At 42.4% G+C, this 21,998-nt stretch overlaps 55 non-coding genes across 55 annotated transcripts; all 55 read right to left on the bottom strand.

Annotated features, from left to right (window-relative positions):
* Positions 1-1,577: 1,577 nt before the first annotated feature.
* Positions 1,578-1,651, bottom strand: trnat-ugu (transfer RNA threonine (anticodon UGU)). Its single transcript has one exon. It is a non-coding gene; the product is annotated as a tRNA-Thr (tRNA).
* A 152-nt stretch (positions 1,652-1,803) lies between these two features.
* On the bottom strand, positions 1,804-1,877 carry trnat-ugu (transfer RNA threonine (anticodon UGU)). The gene has a single exon. It is a non-coding gene; the product is annotated as a tRNA-Thr (tRNA).
* A 235-nt stretch (positions 1,878-2,112) lies between these two features.
* trnat-cgu (transfer RNA threonine (anticodon CGU)) lies at positions 2,113-2,186 on the bottom strand. The gene has a single exon. It is a non-coding gene; the product is annotated as a tRNA-Thr (tRNA).
* Positions 2,187-2,334: 148 nt separating this feature from the next.
* trnat-cgu (transfer RNA threonine (anticodon CGU)) lies at positions 2,335-2,408 on the bottom strand. Its single transcript has one exon. It is a non-coding gene; the product is annotated as a tRNA-Thr (tRNA).
* Positions 2,409-2,661: 253 nt separating this feature from the next.
* Positions 2,662-2,735, bottom strand: trnat-agu (transfer RNA threonine (anticodon AGU)). Its single transcript has one exon. It is a non-coding gene; the product is annotated as a tRNA-Thr (tRNA).
* A 356-nt stretch (positions 2,736-3,091) lies between these two features.
* trnat-agu (transfer RNA threonine (anticodon AGU)) lies at positions 3,092-3,165 on the bottom strand. Its single transcript has one exon. It is a non-coding gene; the product is annotated as a tRNA-Thr (tRNA).
* A 380-nt stretch (positions 3,166-3,545) lies between these two features.
* Positions 3,546-3,619, bottom strand: trnat-agu (transfer RNA threonine (anticodon AGU)). Its single transcript has one exon. It is a non-coding gene; the product is annotated as a tRNA-Thr (tRNA).
* Positions 3,620-3,752: 133 nt separating this feature from the next.
* Positions 3,753-3,826, bottom strand: trnat-agu (transfer RNA threonine (anticodon AGU)). The gene has a single exon. It is a non-coding gene; the product is annotated as a tRNA-Thr (tRNA).
* Positions 3,827-4,079: 253 nt separating this feature from the next.
* Positions 4,080-4,153, bottom strand: trnat-agu (transfer RNA threonine (anticodon AGU)). The gene has a single exon. It is a non-coding gene; the product is annotated as a tRNA-Thr (tRNA).
* Positions 4,154-4,286: 133 nt separating this feature from the next.
* On the bottom strand, positions 4,287-4,359 carry trnat-agu (transfer RNA threonine (anticodon AGU)). Its single transcript has one exon. It is a non-coding gene; the product is annotated as a tRNA-Thr (tRNA).
* Positions 4,360-4,510: 151 nt separating this feature from the next.
* trnat-agu (transfer RNA threonine (anticodon AGU)) lies at positions 4,511-4,584 on the bottom strand. The gene has a single exon. It is a non-coding gene; the product is annotated as a tRNA-Thr (tRNA).
* Positions 4,585-4,964: 380 nt separating this feature from the next.
* Positions 4,965-5,038, bottom strand: trnat-agu (transfer RNA threonine (anticodon AGU)). Its single transcript has one exon. It is a non-coding gene; the product is annotated as a tRNA-Thr (tRNA).
* A 543-nt stretch (positions 5,039-5,581) lies between these two features.
* trnat-agu (transfer RNA threonine (anticodon AGU)) lies at positions 5,582-5,655 on the bottom strand. The gene has a single exon. It is a non-coding gene; the product is annotated as a tRNA-Thr (tRNA).
* Positions 5,656-6,115: 460 nt separating this feature from the next.
* On the bottom strand, positions 6,116-6,189 carry trnat-agu (transfer RNA threonine (anticodon AGU)). Its single transcript has one exon. It is a non-coding gene; the product is annotated as a tRNA-Thr (tRNA).
* A 133-nt stretch (positions 6,190-6,322) lies between these two features.
* Positions 6,323-6,395, bottom strand: trnat-agu (transfer RNA threonine (anticodon AGU)). The gene has a single exon. It is a non-coding gene; the product is annotated as a tRNA-Thr (tRNA).
* Positions 6,396-6,546: 151 nt separating this feature from the next.
* Positions 6,547-6,620, bottom strand: trnat-agu (transfer RNA threonine (anticodon AGU)). The gene has a single exon. It is a non-coding gene; the product is annotated as a tRNA-Thr (tRNA).
* Positions 6,621-7,000: 380 nt separating this feature from the next.
* Positions 7,001-7,074, bottom strand: trnat-agu (transfer RNA threonine (anticodon AGU)). Its single transcript has one exon. It is a non-coding gene; the product is annotated as a tRNA-Thr (tRNA).
* Positions 7,075-7,207: 133 nt separating this feature from the next.
* On the bottom strand, positions 7,208-7,281 carry trnat-agu (transfer RNA threonine (anticodon AGU)). The gene has a single exon. It is a non-coding gene; the product is annotated as a tRNA-Thr (tRNA).
* Positions 7,282-8,157: 876 nt separating this feature from the next.
* trnat-agu (transfer RNA threonine (anticodon AGU)) lies at positions 8,158-8,231 on the bottom strand. The gene has a single exon. It is a non-coding gene; the product is annotated as a tRNA-Thr (tRNA).
* A 133-nt stretch (positions 8,232-8,364) lies between these two features.
* On the bottom strand, positions 8,365-8,437 carry trnat-agu (transfer RNA threonine (anticodon AGU)). The gene has a single exon. It is a non-coding gene; the product is annotated as a tRNA-Thr (tRNA).
* Positions 8,438-8,588: 151 nt separating this feature from the next.
* Positions 8,589-8,662, bottom strand: trnat-agu (transfer RNA threonine (anticodon AGU)). Its single transcript has one exon. It is a non-coding gene; the product is annotated as a tRNA-Thr (tRNA).
* Positions 8,663-9,042: 380 nt separating this feature from the next.
* trnat-agu (transfer RNA threonine (anticodon AGU)) lies at positions 9,043-9,116 on the bottom strand. The gene has a single exon. It is a non-coding gene; the product is annotated as a tRNA-Thr (tRNA).
* A 133-nt stretch (positions 9,117-9,249) lies between these two features.
* Positions 9,250-9,323, bottom strand: trnat-agu (transfer RNA threonine (anticodon AGU)). Its single transcript has one exon. It is a non-coding gene; the product is annotated as a tRNA-Thr (tRNA).
* Positions 9,324-10,198: 875 nt separating this feature from the next.
* trnat-agu (transfer RNA threonine (anticodon AGU)) lies at positions 10,199-10,272 on the bottom strand. Its single transcript has one exon. It is a non-coding gene; the product is annotated as a tRNA-Thr (tRNA).
* A 133-nt stretch (positions 10,273-10,405) lies between these two features.
* Positions 10,406-10,478, bottom strand: trnat-agu (transfer RNA threonine (anticodon AGU)). The gene has a single exon. It is a non-coding gene; the product is annotated as a tRNA-Thr (tRNA).
* A 151-nt stretch (positions 10,479-10,629) lies between these two features.
* Positions 10,630-10,703, bottom strand: trnat-agu (transfer RNA threonine (anticodon AGU)). The gene has a single exon. It is a non-coding gene; the product is annotated as a tRNA-Thr (tRNA).
* Positions 10,704-11,083: 380 nt separating this feature from the next.
* Positions 11,084-11,157, bottom strand: trnat-agu (transfer RNA threonine (anticodon AGU)). The gene has a single exon. It is a non-coding gene; the product is annotated as a tRNA-Thr (tRNA).
* A 133-nt stretch (positions 11,158-11,290) lies between these two features.
* trnat-agu (transfer RNA threonine (anticodon AGU)) lies at positions 11,291-11,364 on the bottom strand. Its single transcript has one exon. It is a non-coding gene; the product is annotated as a tRNA-Thr (tRNA).
* Positions 11,365-11,907: 543 nt separating this feature from the next.
* On the bottom strand, positions 11,908-11,981 carry trnat-agu (transfer RNA threonine (anticodon AGU)). Its single transcript has one exon. It is a non-coding gene; the product is annotated as a tRNA-Thr (tRNA).
* Positions 11,982-12,114: 133 nt separating this feature from the next.
* trnat-agu (transfer RNA threonine (anticodon AGU)) lies at positions 12,115-12,188 on the bottom strand. Its single transcript has one exon. It is a non-coding gene; the product is annotated as a tRNA-Thr (tRNA).
* Positions 12,189-12,736: 548 nt separating this feature from the next.
* trnat-agu (transfer RNA threonine (anticodon AGU)) lies at positions 12,737-12,810 on the bottom strand. The gene has a single exon. It is a non-coding gene; the product is annotated as a tRNA-Thr (tRNA).
* A 133-nt stretch (positions 12,811-12,943) lies between these two features.
* Positions 12,944-13,016, bottom strand: trnat-agu (transfer RNA threonine (anticodon AGU)). The gene has a single exon. It is a non-coding gene; the product is annotated as a tRNA-Thr (tRNA).
* A 151-nt stretch (positions 13,017-13,167) lies between these two features.
* On the bottom strand, positions 13,168-13,241 carry trnat-agu (transfer RNA threonine (anticodon AGU)). The gene has a single exon. It is a non-coding gene; the product is annotated as a tRNA-Thr (tRNA).
* A 380-nt stretch (positions 13,242-13,621) lies between these two features.
* On the bottom strand, positions 13,622-13,695 carry trnat-agu (transfer RNA threonine (anticodon AGU)). Its single transcript has one exon. It is a non-coding gene; the product is annotated as a tRNA-Thr (tRNA).
* A 133-nt stretch (positions 13,696-13,828) lies between these two features.
* On the bottom strand, positions 13,829-13,902 carry trnat-agu (transfer RNA threonine (anticodon AGU)). The gene has a single exon. It is a non-coding gene; the product is annotated as a tRNA-Thr (tRNA).
* A 543-nt stretch (positions 13,903-14,445) lies between these two features.
* Positions 14,446-14,519, bottom strand: trnat-agu (transfer RNA threonine (anticodon AGU)). Its single transcript has one exon. It is a non-coding gene; the product is annotated as a tRNA-Thr (tRNA).
* Positions 14,520-14,652: 133 nt separating this feature from the next.
* On the bottom strand, positions 14,653-14,726 carry trnat-agu (transfer RNA threonine (anticodon AGU)). The gene has a single exon. It is a non-coding gene; the product is annotated as a tRNA-Thr (tRNA).
* A 543-nt stretch (positions 14,727-15,269) lies between these two features.
* Positions 15,270-15,343, bottom strand: trnat-agu (transfer RNA threonine (anticodon AGU)). Its single transcript has one exon. It is a non-coding gene; the product is annotated as a tRNA-Thr (tRNA).
* A 133-nt stretch (positions 15,344-15,476) lies between these two features.
* On the bottom strand, positions 15,477-15,550 carry trnat-ugu (transfer RNA threonine (anticodon UGU)). Its single transcript has one exon. It is a non-coding gene; the product is annotated as a tRNA-Thr (tRNA).
* Positions 15,551-15,783: 233 nt separating this feature from the next.
* On the bottom strand, positions 15,784-15,857 carry trnat-agu (transfer RNA threonine (anticodon AGU)). Its single transcript has one exon. It is a non-coding gene; the product is annotated as a tRNA-Thr (tRNA).
* Positions 15,858-16,633: 776 nt separating this feature from the next.
* trnat-ugu (transfer RNA threonine (anticodon UGU)) lies at positions 16,634-16,707 on the bottom strand. The gene has a single exon. It is a non-coding gene; the product is annotated as a tRNA-Thr (tRNA).
* A 232-nt stretch (positions 16,708-16,939) lies between these two features.
* On the bottom strand, positions 16,940-17,013 carry trnat-agu (transfer RNA threonine (anticodon AGU)). The gene has a single exon. It is a non-coding gene; the product is annotated as a tRNA-Thr (tRNA).
* Positions 17,014-17,146: 133 nt separating this feature from the next.
* On the bottom strand, positions 17,147-17,220 carry trnat-ugu (transfer RNA threonine (anticodon UGU)). The gene has a single exon. It is a non-coding gene; the product is annotated as a tRNA-Thr (tRNA).
* Positions 17,221-18,019: 799 nt separating this feature from the next.
* On the bottom strand, positions 18,020-18,093 carry trnat-ugu (transfer RNA threonine (anticodon UGU)). The gene has a single exon. It is a non-coding gene; the product is annotated as a tRNA-Thr (tRNA).
* A 248-nt stretch (positions 18,094-18,341) lies between these two features.
* trnat-agu (transfer RNA threonine (anticodon AGU)) lies at positions 18,342-18,415 on the bottom strand. Its single transcript has one exon. It is a non-coding gene; the product is annotated as a tRNA-Thr (tRNA).
* Positions 18,416-18,648: 233 nt separating this feature from the next.
* Positions 18,649-18,722, bottom strand: trnat-ugu (transfer RNA threonine (anticodon UGU)). Its single transcript has one exon. It is a non-coding gene; the product is annotated as a tRNA-Thr (tRNA).
* A 440-nt stretch (positions 18,723-19,162) lies between these two features.
* On the bottom strand, positions 19,163-19,236 carry trnat-ugu (transfer RNA threonine (anticodon UGU)). The gene has a single exon. It is a non-coding gene; the product is annotated as a tRNA-Thr (tRNA).
* A 247-nt stretch (positions 19,237-19,483) lies between these two features.
* trnat-agu (transfer RNA threonine (anticodon AGU)) lies at positions 19,484-19,557 on the bottom strand. The gene has a single exon. It is a non-coding gene; the product is annotated as a tRNA-Thr (tRNA).
* Positions 19,558-19,790: 233 nt separating this feature from the next.
* Positions 19,791-19,864, bottom strand: trnat-agu (transfer RNA threonine (anticodon AGU)). The gene has a single exon. It is a non-coding gene; the product is annotated as a tRNA-Thr (tRNA).
* Positions 19,865-20,112: 248 nt separating this feature from the next.
* Positions 20,113-20,186, bottom strand: trnat-agu (transfer RNA threonine (anticodon AGU)). The gene has a single exon. It is a non-coding gene; the product is annotated as a tRNA-Thr (tRNA).
* A 133-nt stretch (positions 20,187-20,319) lies between these two features.
* Positions 20,320-20,393, bottom strand: trnat-ugu (transfer RNA threonine (anticodon UGU)). The gene has a single exon. It is a non-coding gene; the product is annotated as a tRNA-Thr (tRNA).
* Positions 20,394-20,725: 332 nt separating this feature from the next.
* Positions 20,726-20,799, bottom strand: trnat-agu (transfer RNA threonine (anticodon AGU)). The gene has a single exon. It is a non-coding gene; the product is annotated as a tRNA-Thr (tRNA).
* A 233-nt stretch (positions 20,800-21,032) lies between these two features.
* On the bottom strand, positions 21,033-21,106 carry trnat-agu (transfer RNA threonine (anticodon AGU)). The gene has a single exon. It is a non-coding gene; the product is annotated as a tRNA-Thr (tRNA).
* A 380-nt stretch (positions 21,107-21,486) lies between these two features.
* Positions 21,487-21,560, bottom strand: trnat-agu (transfer RNA threonine (anticodon AGU)). Its single transcript has one exon. It is a non-coding gene; the product is annotated as a tRNA-Thr (tRNA).
* A 233-nt stretch (positions 21,561-21,793) lies between these two features.
* On the bottom strand, positions 21,794-21,867 carry trnat-agu (transfer RNA threonine (anticodon AGU)). Its single transcript has one exon. It is a non-coding gene; the product is annotated as a tRNA-Thr (tRNA).
* Between the last annotated feature and the right edge of the window lie 131 nt (positions 21,868-21,998).

Genomic DNA, 21,998 nt, shown 5'->3' with positions numbered 1-21,998 from the left:
CACATTTCTTTTAAAGCAGAAAGAAAGCAGAGATCAAAGCAGGGTGCACTTCAAGACAAAGTTTGATTGTTTTTTCTCCTCAGTTATTTAAGTTTGTGTTGGATACAGACAGGCTGAAGTTGATGCAGTGAGGATTCTGACAGGGATGACAACTGCCAGACAAAAAGGAGTAGGAATCCCACATTAAAAGATGGAGAAAGCATCTGCAGACAGGGTGGAGGTAGTCTAATGTTATTAGCTAAAGTTACTGTGTCGACCTTGCATCACTACACACAAAAGCATGACAGTATAACTTCTCCATCTTTTCATAACGCTGTCAACTGCTTGGAATAACAATCTGGGTCTGTCACCGGTAAAAACAAACACTTTTAGAGGATGTAACATTACATTGACGCCCTTGCAGCTTGATACGCAGCTGCTGTTTCCAGCACTCTCACTCAATACTGGAGCAACTCCAAAATATGTTTGTTCTCATTAATCACAACAACATGGGGTAATAGGGTCCACTAACACTGAGTTAGTGTAAATTCGACTCTTTTGGGAGTTAAAATTTAACACAAAAAAGGGTCAAATTTACACAAACTCAGTGTAAAGGTACCAAAACACGAAAAAAGTTTTAAATTAACGCTTTGAGGTGTGGACCCATATAGACACTTACAGTTAAGATCAACTCTTACAGTGTTAATTTAGGTATGCTGATTATACTGTGTAGGCAGGCACTTTGACCAGCTACCACACACACACAGCACTTCTTTTTTACCTACCCAGCACCTCTTTTTTACCTACCCAGACAAGTTGACTTTGCTACTCACATGCGATTCTTTGGTCGCATGCTACCACGATTCCAAAAAGTTATTCCACCCATTACTGGTAAGAAAGAATCTGTAACAACCAGGTGCTGCTGTGATTTGAACACAGGATCTCATGTTCACAAGACAGTTGCTTTAACACTTTTTTTTGCAAGAAAACAATCCCAGATAACTGAGTTGCAATTAGGTTGCAAAAAGTCAAAACATTTAATAACTGAAACTTTTTATGAGGGATAAAATGACTCAACATGTTAGTTAAATCTTAGGGATCCACACAGCGAGGTGCACCAGGCACCTTTTTACCAACTCACCACACTGTAATAAAGAAGACTTGGATGGTGTATGACCTTGACAAGGTGCTGCTGAGATTTGAACCCAGGATCTCCTGTTCACTAGACAGGCACTTTGACCAGCTAAAACCCACAGCACCACCTACAACTTCCGCTACCTCCTAAAGATCGTCCATCAACTTAAAATCTCAAATGTTCAAATGTTTTATGAGGGAGGAAATTAATTCGACTTGTTTGGTAAAGCCTAAAGACCCACAAAATGACTTTTTATGAGAAACATTTGGTGAAAATGAGGATAAATAACATGAAAGGTGCAACAGTTATCTATAAAAAAAAACTCATGATGCTGTAGTGATGCACAAGTTTACTCCAGGAACCTGTGACATAACTTTTGGGAGTGGTTCCCAGTGTGTGATGCTGACTGTGGTCATAGGGGAAATAAACTAAATCTTGGTAGTGGACAAGGATAGTATTAACCAGGTGCTGCTGGGATTTGGACCCAGGATCTCCTGTTTACAAGACAGGCGCTTTGACCAGCTAAGCCACAGCACCTCCGAGAACTGCTGCTCCATGTTGCAAAAAGTCAAAACATTTAAAAATTTAAATATGCAAATGTTTTATGAGACATGTGCTTTAGCAGTTGTTTTTACAGGAAAACTTCTGCAGACATTTGAATGCCTGGAAAGAAAGAATCTGTAACAACCAGGTGCTGCTGGGATTTGAACCCAGGATCTCCTGTTTACAAGACAGGCGCTTTGACCAGCTAAGCCACAGCACCTCTTTTTTACCTACCCAGACGAGTTGATTTCGCTACTCACATGGGATTCCATGGTCGCATAGGAAAGTTATCCCAAAAAACAGGATGTGGATCTAATAACTCTACGGCACTGGTGGGATTGGAACCCAGAATGTCCTGTTTACAAGACATGTGCTTTAGCAGTTGTTGTTTTTACAGGAAAACCTCTGCAGACATTTGAATTGCAATTCCTGGAAAGAAAGAATCTGTAACAACCAGGTGCTGCTGGGATTTGAACCCAGAATCTCCTGTTTACGAGACAGGCGCTTTGACCAGCAAAGCCACAGAACCTCCGACAACTGCTGCTCCATGTTGCAAAAAGTCAAAACATTTAAATATGCAAATGTTTTATGAGACGTGCTTTAGCAGTTGTTTTTACAGGAAAACCTCTGCAGACATTTGAATTACCATTCCTGGAAAGAAAGAATCTGTAACAACCAGGTGCTGCTGGGATTTGAACCCAGAATCTCCTGTTTACGAGACAGGCGCTTTGACCAGCTAAGCCACAGAACCACTTTTTTACTGGCCCAGACGAATTGATTTCGCTACTTACGTGTGATTCTATGGTCGCATTGTATCACGCTTCCAAAAAGTTATCCCAAGAAACAGGATGTGCATCTAATGGTACCTCGGCACAGGTGGGACTTGAACCCAGGATGTCCTGTTTAATAGACATGTGCTTTAGCAGTTTGTTGTTTTTACAGGAAAATCGCTGCAGACAATTGAATTGCAATTACTGGAAAAAAAAAAAAAAATCTGTAAAACCAGGTGCTGCTAGGATTTGAACGCAGGATCTCCTGTTTACTGGACAGGCGCTTTGACCAGCTAAGCCACAGCACCTCTTTGTTTCATATCCAGAAGAGTTGATTTGGTTACTCAAATGTGATTCTTTAATCACATGCCACCACGCTTCAAAAAAACCTCTGCAGACAATTGAATTGCACGTACTTGTAAGAAAGAATCTTTAACAACCAGGTGCTGCTGGGATTAAACCAGGATCTCCTGTTTACTAGACAGGCGCTTTGACCAGCTAAGCCACAGCACCTCTTTGTTTCATACCCAGAAGAGTTGATTTGGTTACTCAAATGTGATTCTTTAATCGCGTGCTACCACGCTTCGAAAACATGTGCTTTAGCAGGAAACTATCTGCAGACAATTGAATTACAATTACTGGAATGAAAGAATCTGTAACAACCAGGTGCTGCTGGGATTTGAACCCAGGATCTCCTGTTTACTAGACAGGCACTTTGACCAGCTAAGCCACAGCACCTCTTTTTTACCTGCCGAGACGAGTTGATTTCGCTAATTACATGTGATTCCATGGTCGCATCGTAACACGCTTCCAAAAAGTTGTCCCAAAAAACAGGATGTGGACCTAATAACACCACGGCACTGGTGGGATTGGAAACCCAGGATGTCCTGTTTAAAAGACATGTCCTTTAGCAGTTGTTGTTTTTACAGGAAAACCGCTGCAGACATTTGAATTGCAATTCCTGGAAAGAAAGAATCTGTAAGAATCAGGTGCTGCTGGGATTTGAACCCAGGATCTCCTGTTTACTAGACATGTGCTTTAGCAGTTGTTGTTTTTACAGGAAACTCTCTGCAGACATTTAAATTGCAATTACTGGAATGAACAAATCTTTAACAACCAGGTGCTGCTGGGATTTGAACCCAGGATCTCCTGTTTACTAGACAGGTGCTTTGACCAGCTAAGCCACAGCACCTCTTTGTTTCATACCCAGAAGAGTTGATTTGGTTACTCAAATGTGATTCTTTAATCGCATGCTACAACGCTTCAAAAAAACCTCTGCAGACAATTGAATTGCACGTACTTGTAAGAAAGAATCTTTAACAACCAGGTGCCACTGGGATTTGAACCCAGGATCTCCTGTTTACTAGACAGGCACTTTGACCAGCAAAGCCACAGCACCTCTTTGTTTCATACCCAGAAGAGTTGATTTCGCTACTCACATGTGATTCCACAGTCGCATCATACCACGCTTCCAAAAAGTTATCCCAAGAAACAGGATGTGCATCTAATGGTACCTCGGCACAGGTGGGACTTGAACCCAGGATGTCCTGTTTAATAGACATGTGCTTTAGCAGTTTGTTGTTTTTACAGGAAAATCGCTGCAGACAATTGAATTGCAATTACTGGAAAAAAAAAAAAAATCTGTAACAACCAGGTGCTGCTAGGATTTGAACGCAGGATCTCCTGTTTACTGGACAGGCGCTTTGACCAGCTAAGCCACAGCACCTCTTTGTTTCATATCCAGAAGAGTTGATTTGGTTACTCAAATGTGATTCTTTAATCACATGCCACCACGCTTCAAAAAAACCTCTGCAGACAATTGAATTGCACGTACTTGTAAGAAAGAATCTTTAACAACCAGGTGCTGCTGGGATTAAACCCAGGATCTCCTGTTTACTAGACAGGCGCTTTGACCAGCTAAGCCACAGCACCTCTTTGTTTCATACCCAGAAGAGTTGATTTGGTTACTCAAATGTGATTCTTTAATCGCGTGCTACCACGCTTCGAAAACATGTGCTTTAGCAGGAAACTATCTGCAGACAATTGAATTACAATTACTGGAATGAAAGAATCTGTAACAACCAGGTGCTGCTGGGATTTGAACCCAGGATCTCCTGTTTACTAGACAGGCACTTTGACCAGCTAAGCCACAGCACCTCTTTTTTACCTGCCAAGACGAGTTGATTTCGCTAATTACATGTGATTCCATGGTCGCATCGTAACACGCTTCCAAAAAGTTGTCCCAAAAAACAGGATGTGGACCTAATAACACCACGGCACTGGTGGGATTGGAAACCCAGGATGTCCTGTTTAAAAGACATGTCCTTTAGCAGTTGTTGTTTTTACAGGAAAACCGCTGCAGACATTTGAATTGCAATTCCTGGAAAGAAAGAATCTGTAAGAATCAGGTGCTGCTGGGATTTGAACCCAGGATCTCCTGTTTACTAGACATGTGCTTTAGCAGTTGTTGTTTTTACAGGAAACTCTCTGCAGACATTTAAATTGCAATTACTGGAATGAACAAATCTTTAACAACCAGGTGCTGCTGGGATTTGAACCCAGGATCTCCTGTTTACTAGACAGGTGCTTTGACCAGCTAAGCCACAGCACCTCTTTGTTTCATACCCAGAAGAGTTGATTTCGCTACTCACATGTGATTCCACAGTCGCATCATACCACGCTTCCAAAAAGTTATCCCAAGAAACAGGATGTGCATCTAATTATACATCAGCACTGGTGGGACTTGAACCCAGGATGTCCTGTTTACTAGACATGTGCTTTAGCAGTTGTTGTTTTTACAGGAAACTCTCTGCAGACATTTGAATTGCAATTACTGGAATAAAAGAATCTTTAACAACCAGGTGCTGCTGGGATTTGAACCCAGGATCTCCTGTTTACATGACATGCGCTATTTTAACCTACCCAGACGAGTTGATTTCGGTACTCACATGTGATTCTTTGGTCGCATAGTACCACGCTTACAAAACGTTATCCCAATGAACAAGGTGTGGACATGATTATACCTAGCCACTGGTGGGACTTGAACCCAGGATGTCTTGTTTACAAGACGTGTTTAAACAGTTGTTGTTTTTACAGGAAAACCTCTGCAGACATTTGAATTGCGATTCCTTGAAAGAAAGAATCTGTAAGAACCAGGTGCTGCTGGGATTTGAACCCAGGATCTCCTGTTTACTAGACAGGCACTTTGACCAGCTAAGCCACAGCACCTCTTTATTTCATACCCAGATGAGTTGATTTGGTTACTCAAATGTGATTCTTTAATTGCATGCTACCACGCTTAAAAAAAAACCTCTGCAGACAATTGAATTATACGAACTTCTAAGAAAGAACCTTTAACAACCAGGTGCTGCTGGGATTTGAACCTAGGATCTCCTGTTTACAAGGCAGGGGCTTTGACCAGCTAAGCCACAACCACTTTTTTACTGGCCCAGACGAATTGATTTCGCTACTTACGTGTGATTCCATGGTCGCATTGTATCACGCTTCCAAAAAGTTATCCCAAGAAACAGGATGTGCATCTAATGGTACCTCGGCACAGGTGGGACTTGAACCCAGGATGTCCTGTTTAATAGACATGTGCTTTAGCAGTTTGTTGTTTTTACAGGAAAATCGCTGCAGACAATTGAATTGCAATTACTGGAAAAAAAAAAAAAAATCTGTAACAACCAGGTGCTGCTAGGATTTGAACGCAGGATCTCCTGTTTACTGGACAGGCGCTTTGACCAGCTAAGCCACAGCACCTCTTTGTTTCATATCCAGAAGAGTTGATTTGGTTACTCAAATGTGATTCTTTAATCACATGCCACCACGCTTCAAAAAAACCTCTGCAGACAATTGAATTGCACGTACTTGTAAGAAAGAATCTTTAACAACCAGGTGCTGCTGGGATTAAACCCAGGATCTCCTGTTTACTAGACAGGCGCTTTGACCAGCTAAGCCACAGCACCTCTTTGTTTCATACCCAGAAGAGTTGATTTGGTTACTCAAATGTGATTCTTTAATCGCGTGCTACCACGCTTCGAAAACATGTGCTTTAGCAGGAAACTATCTGCAGACAATTGAATTACAATTACTGGAATGAAAGAATCTGTAACAACCAGGTGCTGCTGGGATTTGAACCCAGGATCTCCTGTTTACTAGACAGGCACTTTGACCAGCTAAGCCACAGCACCTCTTTTTTACCTGCCGAGACGAGTTGATTTCGCTAATTACATGTGATTCCATGGTCGCATCGTAACACGCTTCCAAAAAGTTGTCCCAAAAAACAGGATGTGGACCTTATAACACCACGGCACTGGTGGGATTGGAAACCCAGGATGTCCTGTTTAAAAGACATGTCCTTTAGCAGTTGTTGTTTTTACAGGAAAACCGCTGCAGACATTTGAATTGCAATTCCTGGAAAGAAAGAATCTGTAAGAATCAGGTGCTGCTGGGATTTGAACCCAGGATCTCCTGTTTACTAGACATGTGCTTTAGCAGTTGTTGTTTTTACAGGAAACTCTCTGCAGACATTTAAATTGCAATTACTGGAATGAACAATTCTTTAACAACCAGGTGCTGCTGGGATTTGAACCCAGGATCTCCTGTTTACTAGACAGGTGCTTTGACCAGCTAAGCCACAGCACCTCTTTGTTTCATACCCAGAAGAGTTGATTTGGTTACTCAAATGTGATTCTTTAATCGCATGCTAGAACGCTTCAAAAAAACCTCTGCAGACAATTGAATTGCACGTACTTGTAAGAAAGAATCTTTAACAACCAGGTGCCGCTGGGATTTGAACCCAGGATCTCCTGTTTACTAGACAGGCACTTTGACCAGCAAAGCCACAGCACCTCTTTGTTTCATACCCAGAAGAGTTGATTTCGCTACTCACATGTGATTCCACAGTCGCATCATACCACGCTTCCAAAAAGTTATCCCAAGAAACAGGATGTGCATCTAATGGTACCTCGGCACAGGTGGGACTTGAACCCAGGATGTCCTGTTTAATAGACATGTGCTTTAGCAGTTTGTTGTTTTTACAGGAAAATCGCTGCAGACAATTGAATTGCAATTACTGGAAAAAAAAAAAAAAATCTGTAACAACCAGGTGCTGCTAGGATTTGAACGCAGGATCTCCTGTTTACTAGACAGGCACTTTGACCAGCAAAGCCACAGCACCTCTTTGTTTCATACCCAGAAGAGTTGATTTCGCTACTCACATGTGATTCCACAGTCGCATCATACCACGCTTCCAAAAAGTTATCCCAAGAAACAGGATGTGCATCTAATTATACATCAGCACTGGTGGGACTTGAACCCAGGATGTCCTGTTTACTAGACATGTGCTTTAGCAGTTGCTGTTTTTACAGGAAACTCTCTGCAGACATTTGAATTGCAATTACTGGAATAAAAGAATCTTTAACAACCAGGTGCTGCTGGGATTTGAACCCAGGATCTCCTGTTTACATGACATGCGCTATTTTAACCTACCCAGACGAGTTGATTTCGGTACTCACATGTGATTCTTTGGTCGCATAGTACCACGCTTACAAAACGTTATCCCAATGAACAAGGTGTGGACATGATTATACCTAGCCACTGGTGGGACTTGAACCCAGGATGTCTTGTTTACAAGACGTGTTTAAACAGTTGTTGTTTTTACAGGAAAACCTCTGCAGACATTTGAATTGCGATTACTGGAAAAAAAAAAAAAAATCTGTAACAACCAGGTGCTGCTAGGATTTGAACGCAGGATCTCCTGTTTACTGGACAGGCGCTTTGACCAGCTAAGCCACAGCACCTCTTTGTTTCATATCCAGAAGAGTTGATTTGGTTACTCAAATGTGATTCTTTAATCACATGCCACCACGCTTCAAAAAAACCTCTGCAGACAATTGAATTGCACGTACTTGTAAGAAAGAATCTTTAACAACCAGGTGCTGCTGGGATTAAACCCAGGATCTCCTGTTTACTAGACAGGCGCTTTGACCAGCTAAGCCACAGCACCTCTTTGTTTCATACCCAGAAGAGTTGATTTGGTTACTCAAATGTGATTCTTTAATCGCGTGCTACCACGCTTCGAAAACATGTGCTTTAGCAGGAAACTATCTGCAGACAATTGGATTACAATTACTGGAATGAAAGAATCTGTAACAACCAGGTGCTGCTGGGATTTGAACCCAGGATCTCCTGTTTACTAGACAGGCACTTTGACCAGCTAAGCCACAGCACCTCTTTTTTACCTGCCGAGACGAGTTGATTTCGCTAATTACATGTGATTCCATGGTCGCATCGTAACACGCTTCCAAAAAGTTGTCCCAAAAAACAGGATGTGGACCTAATAACACCACGGCACTGGTGGGATTGGAAACCCAGGATGTCCTGTTTAAAAGACATGTCCTTTAGCAGTTGTTGTTTTTACAGGAAAACCGCTGCAGACATTTGAATTGCAATTCCTGGAAAGAAAGAATCTGTAAGAATCAGGTGCTGCTGGGATTTGAACGCAGGATCTCCTGTTTACTAGACATGTGCTTTAGCAGTTGTTGTTTTTACAGGAAACTCTCTGCAGACATTTAAATTGCAATTACTGGAATGAACAAATCTTTAACAACCAGATGCTGCTGGGATTTGAACCCAGGATCTCCTGTTTACTAGACAGGTGCTTTGACCAGCTAAGCCACAGCACCTCTTTGTTTCATACCCAGAAGAGTTGATTTGGTTACTCAAATGTGATTCTTTAATCGCATGCTACAACGCTTCAAAAAAACCTCTGCAGACAATTGAATTGCACGTACTTGTAAGAAAGAATCTTTAACAACCAGGTGCCGCTGGGATTTGAACCCAGGATCTCCTGTTTACTAGACAGGCACTTTGACCAGCAAAGCCACAGCACCTCTTTGTTTCATACCCAGAAGAGTTGATTTCGCTACTCACATGTGATTCCACAGTCGCATCATACCACGCTTCCAAAAAGTTATCCCAAGAAACAGGATGTGCATCTAATGGTACCTCGGCACAGGTGGGACTTGAACCCAGGATGTCCTGTTTAATAGACATGTGCTTTAGCAGTTTGTTGTTTTTACAGGAAAATCGCTGCAGACAATTGAATTGCAATTACTGGAAAAAAAAAAAAAATCTGTAACAACCAGGTACTGCTAGGATTTGAACGCAGGATCTCCTGTTTACTAGACAGGCACTTTGACCAGCAAAGCCACAGCACCTCTTTGTTTCATACCCAGAAGAGTTGATTTCGCTACTCACATGTGATTCCACAGTCGCATCATACCACGCTTCCAAAAAGTTATCCCAAGAAACAGGATGTGCATCTAATTATACATCAGCACTGGTGGGACTTGAACCCAGGATGTCCTGTTTACTAGACATGTGCTTTAGCAGTTGCTGTTTTTACAGGAAACTCTCTGCAGACATTTGAATTGCAATTACTGGAATAAAAGAATCTTTAACAACCAGGTGCTGCTGGGATTTGAACCCAGGATCTCCTGTTTACATGACATGCGCTATTTTAACCTACCCAGACGAGTTGATTTCGGTACTCACATGTGATTCTTTGGTCGCATAGTACCACGCTTACAAAACGTTATCCCAATGAACAAGGTGTGGACATGATTATACCTAGCCACTGGTGGGACTTGAACCCAGGATGTCTTGTTTACAAGACGTGTTTAAACAGTTGTTGTTTTTACAGGAAAACCTCTGCAGACATTTGAATTGCGATTACTGGAAAAAAAAAAAAAAATCTGTAACAACCAGGTGCTGCTAGGATTTGAACGCAGGATCTCCTGTTTACTGGACAGGCGCTTTGACCAGCTAAGCCACAGCACCTCTTTGTTTCATATCCAGAAGAGTTGATTTGGTTACTCAAATGTGATTCTTTAATCACATGCCACCACGCTTCAAAAAAACCTCTGCAGACAATTGAATTGCACGTACTTGTAAGAAAGAATCTTTAACAACCAGGTGCTGCTGGGATTAAACCCAGGATCTCCTGTTTACTAGACAGGCGCTTTGACCAGCTAAGCCACAGCACCTCTTTGTTTCATACCCAGAAGAGTTGATTTGGTTACTCAAATGTGATTCTTTAATCGCGTGCTACCACGCTTCGAAAACATGTGCTTTAGCAGGAAACTATCTGCAGACAATTGGATTACAATTACTGGAATGAAAGAATCTGTAACAACCAGGTGCTGCTGGGATTTGAACCCAGGATCTCCTGTTTACTAGACAGGCACTTTGACCAGCTAAGCCACAGCACCTCTTTTTTACCTGCCGAGACGAGTTGATTTCGCTAATTACATGTGATTCCATGGTCGCATCGTAACACGCTTCCAAAAAGTTGTCCCAAAAAACAGGATGTGGACCTAATAACACCACGGCACTGGTGGGATTGGAAACCCAGGATGTCCTGTTTAAAAGACATGTCCTTTAGCAGTTGTTGTTTTTACAGGAAAACCGCTGCAGACATTTGAATTGCAATTCCTGGAAAGAAAGAATCTGTAAGAATCAGGTGCTGCTGGGATTTGAACCCAGGATCTCCTGTTTACTAGACATGTGCTTTAGCAGTTGTTGTTTTTACAGGAAACTCTCTGCAGACATTTAAATTGCAATTACTGGAATGAACAAATCTTTAACAACCAGATGCTGCTGGGATTTGAACCCAGGATCTCCTGTTTACTAGACAGGTGCTTTGACCAGCTAAGCCACAGCACCTCTTTGTTTCATACCCAGAAGAGTTGATTTGGTTACTCAAATGTGATTCTTTAATCGCATGCTACAACGCTTCAAAAAAACCTCTGCAGACAATTGAATTGCACGTACTTGTAAGAAAGAATCTTTAACAACCAGGTGCCGCTGGGATTTGAACCCAGGATCTCCTGTTTACTAGACAGGCACTTTGACCAGCAAAGCCACAGCACCTCTTTGTTTCATACCCAGAAGAGTTGATTTCGCTACTCACATGTGATTCCACAGTCGCATCATACCACGCTTCCAAAAAGTTATCCCAAGAAACAGGATGTGCATCTAATTATACATCAGCACTGGTGGGACTTGAACCCAGGATGTCCTGTTTACTAGGCATGTGCTTTAGCAGTTGTTGTTTTTACAGGAAACTCTCTGCAGACATTTGAATTGCAATTACTGGAATAAAAGAATCTTTAACAACCAGGTGCTGCTGGGATTTGAACCCAGGATCTCCTGTTTACATGACATGCGCTATTTTAACCTACCCAGACGAGTTGATTTCGGTACTCACATGTGATTCTTTGGTCGCATAGTACCACGCTTACAAAACGTTATCCCAATGAACAAGGTGTGGACATGATTATACCTAGCCACTGGTGGGACTTGAACCCAGGATGTCTTGTTTACAAGACGTGTTTAAACAGTTGTTGTTTTTACAGGAAAACCTCTGCAGACATTTGAATTGCGATTCCTTGAAAGAAAGAATCTGTAACAACCAGGTGCTGCTGGGATTTGAACCCAGGATCTCCTGTTTACTAGACAGGTGCTTTGACCAGCTAAGCCACAGCACCTCTTTGTTTCATACCCAGAAGAGTTGATTTGGTTACTCAAATGTGATTCTTTAATCGCATGCTACAACGCTTCAAAAAAACCTCTGCAGACAATTGAATTGCACGTACTTGTAAGAAAGAATCTTTAACAACCAGGTGCCGCTGGGATTTGAACCCAGGATCTCCTGTTTACTAGACAGGCACTTTGACCAGCAAAGCCACAGCACCTCTTTGTTTCATACCCAGAAGAGTTGATTTCGCTACTCACATGTGATTCCACAGTCGCATCATACCACGCTTCCAAAAAGTTATCCCAAGAAACAGGATGTGCATCTAATTATACATCAGCACTGGTGGGACTTGAACCCAGGATGTCCTGTTTACTAGACATGTGCTTTAGCAGTTGCTGTTTTTACAGGAAACTCTCTGCAGACATTTGAATTGCAATTACTGGAATAAAAGAATCTTTAACAACCAGGTGCTGCTGGGATTTGAACCCAGGATCTCCTGTTTACATGACATGCGCTATTTTAACCTACCCAGACGAGTTGATTTCGGTACTCACATGTGATTCTTTGGTCGCATAGTACCACGCTTACAAAACGTTATCCCAATGAACAAGGTGTGGACATGATTATACCTAGCCACTGGTGGGACTTGAACCCAGGATGTCTTGTTTACAAGACGTGTTTAAACAGTTGTTGTTTTTACAGGAAAACCTCTGCAGACATTTGAATTGCGATTACTGGAAAAAAAAAAAAAAATCTGTAACAACCAGGTGCTGCTAGGATTTGAACGCAGGATCTCCTGTTTACTGGACAGGCGCTTTGACCAGCTAAGCCACAGCACCTCTTTGTTTCATATCCAGAAGAGTTGATTTGGTTACTCAAATGTGATTCTTTAATCACATGCCACCACGCTTCAAAAAAACCTCTGCAGACAATTGAATTGCACGTACTTGTAAGAAAGAATCTTTAACAACCAGGTGCTGCTGGGATTAAACCCAGGATCTCCTGTTTACTAGACAGGCGCTTTGACCAGCTAAGCCACAGCACCTCTTTGTTTCATACCCAGAAGAGTTGATTTGGTTACTCAAATGTGATTCTTTAATCGCGTGCTACCACGCTTCGAAAACATGTGCTTTAGCAGGAAACTATCTGCAGACAATTGGATTACAATTACTGGAATGAAAGAATCTGTAACAACCAGGTGCTGCTGGGATTTGAACCCAGGATCTCCTGTTTACTAGACAGGCACTTTGACCAGCTAAGCCACAGCACCTCTTTTTTACCTGCCGAGACGAGTTGATTTCGCTAATTACATGTGATTCCATGGTCGCATCGTAACACGCTTCCAAAAAGTTGTCCCAAAAAACAGGATGTGGACCTAATAACACCACGGCACTGGTGGGATTGGAAACCCAGGATGTCCTGTTTAAAAGACATGTCCTTTAGCAGTTGTTGTTTTTACAGGAAAACCGCTGCAGACATTTGAATTGCAATTCCTGGAAAGAAAGAATCTGTAAGAATCAGGTGCTGCTGGGATTTGAACCCAGGATCTCCTGTTTACTAGACATGTGCTTTAGCAGTTGTTGTTTTTACAGGAAACTCTCTGCAGACATTTAAATTGCAATTACTGGAATGAACAAATCTTTAACAACCAGATGCTGCTGGGATTTGAACCCAGGATCTCCTGTTTACTAGACAGGTGCTTTGACCAGCTAAGCCACAGCACCTCTTTGTTTCATACCCAGAAGAGTTGATTTGGTTACTCAAATGTGATTCTTTAATCGCATGCTACAACGCTTCAAAAAAACCTCTGCAGACAATTGAATTGCACGTACTTGTAAGAAAGAATCTTTAACAACCAGGTGCCGCTGGGATTTGAACCCAGGATCTCCTGTTTACTAGACAGGCACTTTGACCAGCAAAGCCACAGCACCTCTTTGTTTCATACCCAGAAGAGTTGATTTCGCTACTCACATGTGATTCCACAGTCGCATCATACCACGCTTCCAAAAAGTTATCCCAAGAAACAGGATGTGCATCTAATTATACATCAGCACTGGTGGGACTTGAACCCAGGATGTCCTGTTTACTAGACATGTGCTTTAGCAGTTGTTGTTTTTACAGGAAACTCTCTGCAGACATTTGAATTGCAATTACTGGAATAAAAGAATCTTTAACAACCAGGTGCTGCTGGGATTTGAACCCAGGATCTCCTGTTTACATGACATGCGCTATTTTAACCTACCCAGACGAGTTGATTTCGGTACTCACATGTGATTCTTTGGTCGCATAGTACCACGCTTACAAAACGTTATCCCAATGAACAAGGTGTGGACATGATTATACCTAGCCACTGGTGGGACTTGAACCCAGGATGTCTTGTTTACAAGACGTGTTTAAACAGTTGTTGTTTTTACAGGAAAACCTCTGCAGACATTTGAATTTCGATTCCTTGAAAGAAAGAATCTGTAACAACCAGGTGCTGCTGGGATTTGAACCCAGGATCTCCTGTTTACTAGACAGGTGCTTTGACCAGCTAAGCCACAGCACCTCTTTGTTTCATACCCAGAAGAGTTGATTTGGTTACTCAAATGTGATTCTTTAATCGCATGCTACAACGCTTCAAAAAAACCTCTGCAGACAATTGAATTGCACGTACTTGTAAGAAAGAATCTTTAACAACCAGGTGCCGCTGGGATTTGAACCCAGGATCTCCTGTTTACTAGACAGGCACTTTGACCAGCAAAGCCACAGCACCTCTTTGTTTCATACCCAGAAGAGTTGATTTCGCTACTCACATGTGATTCCACAGTCGCATCATACCACGCTTCCAAAAAGTTATCCCAAGAAACAGGATGTGCATCTAATTATACATCAGCACTGGTGGGACTTGAACCCAGGATGTCCTGTTTACTAGACATGTGCTTTAGCAGTTGTTGTTTTTACAGGAAACTCTCTGCAGACATTTGAATTGCAATTACTGGAATAAAAGAATCTTTAACAACCAGGTGCTGCTGGGATTTGAACCCAGGATCTCCTGTTTACATGACATGCGCTATTTTAACCTACCCAGACGAGTTGATTTCGGTACTCACATGTGATTCTTTGGTCGCATAGTACCACGCTTACAAAACGTTATCCCAATGAACAAGGTGTGGACATGATTATACCTAGCCACTGGTGGGACTTGAACCCAGGATGTCTTGTTTACAAGACGTGTTTAAACAGTTGTTGTTTTTACAGGAAAACCTCTGCAGACATTTGAATTGCGATTCCTTGAAAGAAAGAATCTGTAAGAACCAGGTGCTGCTGGGATTTGAACCCAGGATCTCCTGTTTACTAGACAGGCACTTTGACCAGCTAAGCCACAGAACCTCTTTATTTCATACCCAGATGAGTTGATTTGGTTAGTCAAATGTGATTCTTTAATTGCATGCAACCACGCTTAAAAAAAACCTCTGCAGACAATTGAATTATACGAACTTCTAAGAAAGAACCTTTAACAACCAGGTGCTGCTGGGATTTGAACCTAGGATCTCCTGTTTACAAGACAGGCGCTTTGACCAGCTAAGCCACAGCACCTCTTTTTCACCTACCCATACGAGTTGATTTCGCTACTCACATGTGACTCTTTTGTCGCATAGTACCACGCTTTCAAAAAGTTATCCCAAGAAACAGGATATGCGTCTAATGATACCTCGGCACTGGTGGGACTTGAACCCAGGATGTCCTGTTTACAAGAAATGTGCTTTAGCAGGAAACTATGTGCAGACAATTGAATTACAATTACTGGAATGAAAGTATCTGTAACAACCAGGTACTGCTGGGATTTGAACCCAGGATCTCCTGTTTACTAGACAGGCTCTTTGACCAGCTAAGCCACAGCACCGCTTTGTTTCACACCCAGAAGGGTTGATTTGGTTACTCAAATGTGATTCTGTAATCGCATGCTACAACGCTTCAAAAAAACATCTGCAGACAATTGAATTGGACGTACTTGTAAGAAAGAATCTGTAATAACCAGGTGCTGCTGGGATTTGAACCCAGGATCTCCTGTTTACTAGACATGTGCTTTAGCAGTTGTTGTTTTTACAAGAAACTCTCTGCAGACATTTGAATTGCAATTACTGGAATGAAAGAATCTTTTACAACCAGGTGCTGCTGGGATTTGAACCCAGGATCTCCTGTTTACATGACAGGCGCTTTGACCAGCTTTTTTAACCTACCCAGACGAGTTGATTTCGGTACTCACATGTGATTCTTTGGTCGCATACTACCACGCTTACAAAACTTTATCCCAATGAAGAAGGTGTGGACATGATTATACCTAGCCACTGGTGGGACTTGAACTCAGGATGTCCTGTTTACAAGACGTGTTTTAACAGTTGTTGTTTTTACAGGAAAACCTCTGCAGACATTTGAATTGCGATTCCTGGAAAGAAAGAATCTGTAAGAACCAGGTGCTGCTGGGATTTGAACCCAGGATCTCCTGTTTACTAGATTGGCTCTTTGACCAGCCAAGCCACAGCCCCTCTTTATTTCATACCCAGACGAGTTGACTTGGTTAGTCAAATGTGATTCTTTAATTGCATGCTACCACGCTTCAAAAAAACCTCTGCAGACAATTGAATTGCACGTACTTGTAAGAAAGAACCTTTAACAAACAAGTGCTGCTGGGATTTGAACCCAGGATGTCCTGTTTACAAGACAGGCGCTTTGACCAGCTAAGCCATAGCACCTCTTTTTCACCTACCCAGACGAGTTGATTTCACTACTCACATGTGATTCTTTGTCGCATAGTACCACGTTTCCAAAAAGTTATCCCAAGAAACAGGATATGCGTCTAATGATACCTCGGCACTGGTGAGACTTGAACCCAGGATGTCCTGTTTACAAGACATGTGCTTTAGCAGGAAACTATCTGCAGACAATTGAAATACAATTACTGGAATGAAAGTATCTGTAACAACCAGGTGCTGCTGGGATTTGAACCCAGGATCTCCTGTTTACTAGACAGGCACTTTGACCAGCTAAGCCACAGCACCTCTTTGTTTCATACCCAGAAGGGTTGATTTGGTTACTCAAATGTGATTCTGTAATCGCATGCTACAACGCTTCAAAAAAACCAATGCAGACAATTGAATTGCACGTACTTGTAAGAAAGAACCTTTAACAACCAAGTGCTGCTGGGATATGAACCCAGGATCTCCTGTTTACAAGACAGGCGCTTTGACCAGCTAATCCACAGCACCTCTTTTTCACCTACCCAGACGAGTTGATTTCACTACTCACATGTGATTCTTTGTCGCATAGTACCACGCTTCCAAAAAGTTATCCCAAGAAACAAGACGTGCATCTAATTATACATCGGCACTGGTGGGACTTGTAAGAAAGAATCTGTAATAACCAGGTGCTGCTGGGATTTGAACCTAGGATCTCCTGTTTACTAGACATGTGCTTTAGCAGTTGTTGTTTTTACAGGAAACTCTCTTCAGACATTTGAATTGCAATTACTGGAATTAAAGAATCTTTAACAACCAGGTGCTGCTGGGATTTGAACCCAGGATCTCCTGTTTACATGACAGGCGCTTTGACCAGCTTTTTTAACCTACCCAGAAGAGTTGATTTCTGTACTCACATGTGATTCTTTGGTCGCATAGTACCACGCTTACAAAACGTTATCCCAATGAACAAGGTGTGGACATGATTATACCTAGCCACTGGTGGGACTTGAACCCAGGATGTCCTGTTTCCAAGACGTGTTTTAACAGTTGTTGTTTTTACAGGAAAACCTCTGCAGACATTTGAATTGCGATTCCTTGAAAGAAAGAATCTGTACGAACCAGGGGCTGCTGTGATTTGAACCCAGGATCTCCTGTTTACTAGACAGGCATTTTGACCAGCTAAGCCACAGCACCTCTTTATTTCATACCCAGACGAGTTGATTTGGTTACTCAAAAGTGATTCTTTAATTGCATGCTACCACGTTTCAAAAAAACCTCTGCAGACGATTGAATTGCACGTACTTGTAAGAAAGAACCTTTAACAACCAGGTGCTGCTGGGATTTGAACCCAGGATCTCCTGTTTACAAGACAGGTGCTTTGACCAGCTAAGCCACAGCACCTCTTTTTCACCTACCCAGACGAGTTGATTTCACTACTCACATGTGATTCTTTTGTCGCATAGTACCACGCTTCCAAAAAGTTTTCCCAAAACACAGGATGTGGACCTAAAAACACCACGGCACTGGTGGGATTTGAACCCAGGATCTCCTGTTTACTAGACATGTGCTTTAGCAGTTATTGTTTTTACAGGAAACCCTCTGCAGACATTTGAATTGCAATTCCTGGAAAGAGAGTATCTGTAACAACCAGGTGCTGCGGGGATTTGAATCCAGGATCTCCTGTTTACTAGACAGGCGCTTTGACCAGCTAAGCCACAGCACCTCTTTTTTACCTACCCAGACGAGTTGATTTCACTACTCACATGTGCTTCCTTTGTCGCATCGTACCACGCTTCCAGAAAGTTATCCCAAGAAACAGGATGTGCATCTAATGATACCTCGGCACTGGTGGGACTTGAACCTAGGATGTCCTGTTTACAAGACATTTGCTTTGGCAGGAAACTATTTACAGACAATTGAATTACAATTACTGGAATGAAAGAATCTGTAACAACCAGGTGCTGCTGGGATTTGAACCCAGGATCTCCTGTTTACAAGACAGGCGCTTTGACCAGCTAAGCCACAGCACCTCTTTTTCACCTACCCATACGAGTTCATTTCGCTACTCACATGTGACTCTTTTGTCGCATAGTACCACGCTTCCAAAAAGTTATCCCCAGAAACAGGATGTGCGTCTGATGATACCTCGGCACTGGTGGGACTTGAACCCAGGATGTCCTGTTTACAAGACATGCGCTTTAGCAGGAAACTCTCTGCAGACATTTGAATTGCAATTACTGGAATGAAAGAATATTTTACAACCAGGTTCTGCTGGGATTTGAACCCAGGATCTCCTGTTTACTAGATTGGCACTTTGATCAGCTAAGCCACAGCACCTGTTTATTTCATACCCAGACGAGTTGACTTGGTTTGTCAAATGTGATTCTTTAATTGCATGCTAACACGCTTCAAAAAAACCTCTGCAGACAATTGAATTGCACGTACTTGTAAGAAAGAACCTTTAACAACCAGGTGCTGCTGGATTTTGAACCCAGGATCTCCTGTTTACAAGACAGGCGTTTTGACCAGCTAAGCCACAGCACCTCTCTTCAACAACCCAGACGAGTTGATTTCACTACTCACATGTGATTCTTTTGTCGCATAGTACCACGCTTCCAAAAAGTTATCCCAAAAAACAGGATGTGGACCTAAAAACACCACAGCACTGGTGGGATTTGAACCCAGGATCTCCTGTTTACTAGACATGTGCTTTAGCAGTTATTGTTTTTACAGGAAAACCTCTGCAGACATTTGAATTGCAATTCCTCGAAAGAGAGCATGTGTAACAACGAGGTGCTGCTGGGATTTGAACCCAGGATCTCCTGTTTACTAGACAGGCGCTTTGACCAGCTAAGCCACAGCACCTCTTTTTTACCTACCCAGACGAGTTGATTTCGCTACTCACATGTGCTTCCTTTGTCGCATCGTACCTCGCTTCCAAAAAGTTATCCCAAGAAACAGGATGTGCATCTAATGATACCTCGGCACTGGTGGGACTTGAACCCAGGATGTCCTGTTTACAAGACATTTGCTTTGCCAGGAAACTATTTGCAGACAATTGAATTGCAATTCCTGGAATGAAAGAATCTGTCACAACCAGGTGCTGCTGGGAGTTGAACCCAGGATCTCCTGTTTACTAGACAGGGGCTTTGACCAGCTAAGCCACAGCACCTCTTTTTTACCTGCCCAGACGAGTTGATTTCGCTAATTACACGTGATTCAATGGTCGCATCCTAACACGCTTCCAAAAAGTTATCCCAAAAAACAGGATGTGGACCAAAAACACCACGGCACTGGTGGGATTGGAAACCCAGGATGTCCTGTTTAAAAGACATGTGCTTTAGCAGTTGTTGTTTTTACAGGAAAACCACTGCAGACATTTGAATTGCAATTCCTGGAAAGAAAGAATCTGTAAGAACCAGGTGCTGCTGTGATTTGAACCCAGGATCTCCTGTTTACTAGACCGGCACTTTGACCAGCTAAGCCACAGCACCTCTTTATTTCATACCCAGACGAGTTGATTTGGTTACTCAAATGTGATTCTTTAATTGCATGCTACCACGCTTCAAAAAAACCTCTGCAGACAATTGAATTGCACGTACTTGTAAGAAAGAACCTTTAACAACCAGGTGCTGCTGGGATTTGAACCTAGGATCTCCTGTTTACAAGACAGGCGCTTTGACCAGCTAAGCCACAGCACATCTTTTTCACCTACCCAGACGAGTTGATTTCACTACTCACATGTGATTCTTTGTCGCATAGAACCACGCTTCCAAAAAGTTATCCCAAGAAACAGGATGTCCTGTTTAAAAGACATGTGCTTTAGCAGTTGTTGTTTTTACAGGAAAACCACTGCAGACATTTGAATTGCAATTCCTGGAAAGAAAGAATCTGTAAGAACCAGGTGCTGCTGGGATTTGAACCCAGGATCTCCTGTTTACTAGACATGTGCTTTAGCAGTTATTGTTTTTACAGGAAAACCTCTGCAGACATTTGAATTGCAATTCCTGGAAAGAGAGCATGTGTAACAACGAGGTGCTGCTGGGATTTGAACCCAGGATCTCCTGTTTACTAGACAGGCGCTTTGACCAGCTAAGCCACAGCACCTCTTTTTTACCTACCCAGACGAGTTGATTTCGCTACTCATATGTGCTTCCTTTGTCGCATCGTACCACGCTTCCAAAAAGTTATCCCAAGAAACAGGATGTGCATCTAATGATACCTCGGCACTTGTGGGACTTGAACCCAGGATGTCCTGTTTACAAGACATTTGCTTTGGCAGGAAACTATTTGCAGACAATTGAACTGCAATTCCTGGAATGAAAGAATCTGTAACAACCAGGTGCTGCTGGGAGTTGAACCCAGGATCTCCTGTTTACTAGACAGGGGCTTTGACCAGCTAAGCCACAGCACCTCTTTTTTACCTGCCCAGACGAGTTGATTTCGCTAATTAAACGTGATTCAATGGTCGCATCCTAACACGCTTCCAAAAAGTTATCCCAAAAAACATGATGTGGACCTAATAACACCACGGCACTGGTGTGATTGGAAACCCAGGATGTCCTGTTTAAAAGACATGTGCTTTAGCAGTTGTTGTTTTTACAGGAAAACCACTGCAGACATTTGAATTGCAATTCCTGGAAAGAAAGAATCTGTAAGAACCAGGTGCTGCTGGGATTTGAACCCAGGATCTCCTGTTTACTAGACATGTGCTTTAGCAGTTATTGTTTTTACAGGAAAACCTCTGCAGACATTTGAATTGCAATTCCTGGAAAGAGAGCATGTGTAACAACGAGGTGCTGCTGGGATTTGAACCCAGGATCGCCTGTTTACTAGACAGGCGCTTTGACCAGCTAAGCCACAGCACCTCTTTTTTACCTACCCAGACGAGTTGATTTCGCTACTCACATGTGCTTCCTTTGTCGCATCGTACCACGCTTCCAAAAAGTTATCCCAAGAAACAGGATGTGCATCTAATGATACCTCGGCACTGGTGGGACTTGAACCCAGGATGTCCTGTTTACAAGACATGTGTTTTGGCAGGAAACTATTTGCAGACAATTGAATTACAATTACTGGAATGAAAGAATCTGTAACAACCAGGTGCTACTGGGATTTGAACCCAGGATCTCCTGTTTACTAGACAGGGGCTTTGACCAGCTAAGCCACAGCACCTCTTTTTTACCTGCCCAGACGAGTTGATTTCGCTAATTACACGTGATTCAATGGTCGCATCCTAACACGCTTCCAAAAAGTTATCCCAAAAAACAGGATGTGGACCTAATAACACCACGGCACTGGTGGGA

Source organism: Centropristis striata, chromosome 2 (assembly GCF_030273125.1).
Source record: "Centropristis striata isolate RG_2023a ecotype Rhode Island chromosome 2, C.striata_1.0, whole genome shotgun sequence".
NCBI lineage: Eukaryota > Metazoa > Chordata > Actinopteri > Perciformes > Serranidae > Centropristis > Centropristis striata.
This window is presented reverse-complemented; position numbering and strand designations above follow the sequence as displayed.